General features: G+C 53.2%; 1 pseudogene; it reads left to right on the top strand.

The window, feature by feature from the left end:
- Positions 1-270: 270 nt before the first annotated feature.
- LOC112548977 lies at positions 271-1,816 on the top strand (annotated as a pseudogene).
- The last annotated feature ends 3,043 nt before the right edge of the window (positions 1,817-4,859 follow it).

Genomic DNA, 4,859 nt, shown 5'->3' with positions numbered 1-4,859 from the left:
AATATTCATAAGCAGGTAGCCGGGCTGGGACAGAGCTGTGATCTCTGTGGGCGGGCAGCGCCCAGGCTGGGGCACCCATCTTTCTCAGTGCATGTGTGCAGCTCCCAGCAGAGAGAGGCTGGATCTTGCTTGGGCGCTGTCATGCTGCCATGGTAACAATGAATGATCTGATTGATGTTTTAACGATCAGCGATCCCTTTCTCATGCACCCGTCACCTGTCTGCACCCAATAAGGGGCTGGTGCAGGCGTCAGGGAAATGAGACTGCTTTATGGCTGGCTTAGATACAGCTAAACCAGGCGTCTATCCTGCAGATGTGCCCAACCCCAAGGAGACCTGGGAGTTGTCAGCAGACAACACTTCCTCAGGCTGGTGCCCCAGACGAGGCCCTTCCCCAGGAGCTGGCTCGACCCTTTCCCCCAGCAGAAGGCAGCGTCCCTCAGTGGAGAAATCTGTGCCGCAGCATTTTGGTGGGGCCAGGGCTCCAACAGATCAGCGGGTCTTGTTCTCCGGTGCCCTTGGAAGCATTTCACATGCCAAGGAGAAGACAGACCTTATATTTCCTTACCCCCTCCCTTAACATGTGAATGCTGACACAGCCCCAACATCCCTCCAGCTTCTTTCCCAGGGAGCGATGTCCCTGCAGGCTCTGACGTGGTGTGATCACCACCCCACACTGGGACACAGTTATTGGGGCTCATCTCCAGCCTCATGCCCGTGGAGGTCTGTTAGCAAGAGCTATGTGACTTTGAGTCTTCCTTCTGCCACTTCTTTCTCACACTGAAGCCTCCACCATGCTTAGTCCCAGGTCAGTCCAGGAGATGAGCAGGGCTTCCCCCATGCCAGCAGCACCAGGGCTAACCTGTGCTCTCTCTTCCCCACCCGCAGGTGCTGGGACCCTGAGCAGAGTGGAGCAGCAGCTTCCTGAGGCGGGGCCTGGGAACCTGGGGCTGCAGAGAACTTCCCCATGCCGGAGGAGAGGAGCTCCCTGACACATGAGCCGGGCCAAGTGCAAAGAGGGCAGGGCAGGCCTCCAAAGCAGGAGGAGAGCTGGGAGGTGAGCAGGGCACCAGGTTCAGTCGTGGGTGGGAGTAGAGCTGGGGCAGAGCCCAGGAGGAGCCAGGGGTGCAGTAAGGAATCTGGGGAGTTGAGAGTCCTGAAGAGTGTCAAGCCTGTGATGATGGAGGCTGCAAACACACAAAGCTGGTATTAATAGGAGCTTTCTCTCGAGTGCAGGGAGCCAGGGGTGCTGGCATGGGAAGGCCTGGTCAGGCCTCATAGAGTCGGGGCTCCTACCTCTAACAGTGATGCCCAGGCTGCCTCCAGGGGCCGTCAAACAGGACGTGATGAGCTGGGCTAAGGCCGACACCTGAGCTCCTGTGTCCACAGCTGCATCCACAGCACAGGTCAGCTGAATCCTGGGGAATTTTGCACCCCTACGTGCCCTGGCTCAGCTTGCGACTAGTTGTAGCACAGAGTGATTGCAGCCAGGGCTGTGGGGGCTGGACGCAGGTGGGACCGGAGACACTGATGGTGTAACGTTTGTGACTGCAGCTCCGGGAGGTGTTTGAGGACGTGGCCGTGTGTTTTTCACGGAAGGAGTGGGAGCTGCTGGAAGATGAAGACAAGGTGCTTTACCGGGACCAAATGCTGAAGAATTACCAAGCCCTCGTTTCCCGGGGTAAAGCTCCGGTTCTTGCTTCTGCTGTACGAGCTCTGAAGTTTATTGCCTTGTCCCTGTGTTTCAGCAGTCTTGTCCTCATGCATTTTCAGGCTGGGGTTTTAATTTCCCTTCCTCCCCACTGCTCTGCCAGTGATCATGCCTGTCTCACATTTCATAGTGATTCATCCTCCTTCATTTGATCCAGGCGCCTTCACTTGAGTCTTCCCCACTATTGTAACTCCTGGTGCTTCTGTTCACCTCTGTTTCTGGGCAACATGATCTCCCTTTGCCCTCTCAGCGTGTGCATACCGACTCCAGCTCCTTGCACAGCAGTGCACTAAGAGCTGTTTCCAGGGAATGGTTCTCATTTCCTCCCTCTCTTGCCTAGCATGTACTGTCCAAGCACGTTCATCAATCCAGTGTGCTCCGTTTTTGATACCTAAATTCTCTTTCTGCTCCTTTGGTTATGACCGAGAAGAAGCTAACAGAAGTCTTACCAGCCTCTGGTGCTACAACACATGGATGATGCATTTCTACATGTCCGTCTCCTGGGATATATGTACAGGTGATGGATCCTAGGTATTTCTATCAAGGGGTCACTAAAAGCGTCTGTCAACCGTCCTTCCTAACATCTTCATCTCCATAGACCAGAGACTTTGGGTTCGCTGTGTTTACGTTAAGACCTGTGCTCTCAAGCTCACTCTGCCAGTCTCAGATGTTTTCTTCCCCTCCTCCTCAAATCCCTCTGCAGATCACAAGCCCATCACTGATGAGAAGAAGTGGGCTAGGCAAACCAGTGCAAACCAGTCTTTGTTTCCAGAGTATCTCTAATACAGGCCCTCTTTTTGGTGTGTGCATAGTGTCAAGGTACTTTATCTTTGACTAGGCCAGTTGTGTTTTTTGCTGCTTTCTTCCCCCTCCATTTCCCCCAGAGCATTTCCATAAGGAAGATATCGAATGATTTCTCTAGCACAGCAGAGACCGTCCAAACTGGGCTTCCGCATGCTGTGCCACGTGTGTATTTCTGCCTTCTTTTGTCCAGATCCAACTTTGTGTTCCTGGGAAAGCCTGCAGTATGTGCCAACCTGTGCACTCATCTCCCTCCTAGGTTAATCCTTCCATTGGAGGGTTTGATTGCTCAGTTGTTGCTGCTGTTATTATTAAGTGATGATTTTGGTTCTTTGACAAGAGTAAAAGCTTTACCTTTGTGCTCCCTAGCACCTCACAGATCATCGTGTCTCCACACCTGTCCACGGTCACTCCGTCAGTATAATGCCCTTTCTATACCAGGAGTGGTTGGTGCTTCGTTTCCTGTGACTGTCCCACCACTGTGTGGATGACCAGAAGCATCATCTAATGAAGGCTTCTTTCTGCAGCGCCTTCTCTTCCATCCTAAATACCCTTCTTCCCTTGTCCAACAAGCTGTAGCAGAAACCTTGAGTTCATTGCATCCATTCCCCTACTGCGGTGGGTTATTCTGCATCCAGTACCAAGTCACAAGCCCTCTTTAACTACCACCCTAAACAGGTTATGGAGGTCCCACACCTGACTTAATCCGCCGCATCCAGTGAGGAGAGGTGGAGCTGTGGGTCTGTGATGATGAGGCTGGCGGGGAAACATCAAGGTTGGAGGACCTGCTGCCAGGTGAGTGTGGCTGTGCCCTCTCCTGAGTCCCCTCTGGGAAATGCTCCATGCCCAGCATGCCAGGGGCACATGGAAACTGCAGACCTGGCCTATGTTGCCATTCACGGATGCTGACCTCAAATACAGTACATAATGCTGCAAAGTTTTAAGGCAGGTGTTGTTCCCCATCTCTGATATTCACTGATGTGTAGACAAGCAATGTTCTCTGCTAGGGGACAATCAAGTTTTCTATCTTCATTTTTTTAAATTTTTTTTTTAATGTTTAGATGTGGTTTCCCTGGGATGCCATGATCTTAATATCCCGTGTTCACTCAGTAATGCAGGAACTCATTTCCCAAGGTAGTCATATCTCTCCCACCCTCTCCCAGCCCATGATGGGATTGGTAGTCCCCCATGGACATCAGCCTGGTATGCAGAGGCTCTGTAGTCGTTACTTGTAGACACAAAGGAAGTTGAGGCTCTCGCTAGCTTTTCCTGGTCACGTTGAACTGATACCCAGGACGTGTTTCATCATGGTCTCAGGCTGCATTAAATGGCTCCATGGCATGGGTGAGAAGCCTTCGTGTGGCGTGCGGAAGTGAATCCCCTGTGGTTTGCACTGGAATCACCCCTTTACTCTTTCATCTATTTGGCCCTGAGTGTCACAAAGCCTCAGACTCATCCCCAGAGTCCAGGTTGAGGTTCATGCCAAGGCCTTAGGCCTGTTGCAGGCTCCTGTGACATGCTGACCACCTCGGACCCACCAGCAGTACAAAGCACCATGGGTTCATTTCCTGCACTGACCTTGCCCTGGAAGCAGGCAAGAAGCACAGTCCTCTCAGAAGAGAGAGCCACAGCTTTAAGTCTTCTTCCTCCACGGCCTGGTAGAGCATGAAGCCTTTCAGGCACTGTCCTAATGCACGTGTCCCACGTGTGCTTTTCCCAGCAGGGCCTGAGGTGATGGGGCTGAGACCTGGGCCATGATCTCTTGAGAGTCTTGTTTTCATCTCCAGCGAGTAGGGCACATTGGCCTGGCACAGAGACTTGCCCCTGCTTCAGACCAAACACTTGGGGTTTTGGCAGGAAGACTTCGATGTCTTGAGGGAACACAAGTGCCAAGGTCCAGGCCTGATCTGAGGCCCTTCCCAGTAGAAGGAGTATCAGTGCTTGCCCCTGGCTGCAAGGCAGGGACCAATCTGGGGTTTGTCTTCCCCACACAGGAGGTGCCTGGCTGCTGCACAGAGCTGAGAAGCAGCCTCCTGCGGAAGGGCCTGCAGACCTGGAGCCAGCATGGACTTCCCCAGGGAGTTTGGGCGAGATGGACACCCCGAGACCAGATAAGGACCAATGGCACAAGAGTCAGGGGAGGCCCCAAAAGGAAAGGGAGAATGAAGCAGTGAACCAGGTACCATCTTTAGGTGGGTGTGAGAGTGGAGAAGGGGCAGAGCCCGGACAGAGCCCTGGCTGCAGAGAAGAAGTGGATCTGGGAGAGCTGAAGAGCCCCTGGAAAGAGGCACTGCATCCGGATGAAAGCAGTGGGGAGGGTGTCAGGGGGAAGCAGGAGCTCACGGCCA

The sequence above is a fragment of the Alligator sinensis genome, unplaced genomic scaffold (assembly GCF_000455745.1).
Source record: "Alligator sinensis unplaced genomic scaffold, ASM45574v1 scaffold1022_1, whole genome shotgun sequence".
NCBI lineage: Eukaryota > Metazoa > Chordata > Crocodylia > Alligatoridae > Alligator > Alligator sinensis.
Note: the sequence above shows the minus strand (reverse complement) of the source record. Positions and strands in the feature narration are given on the sequence as shown.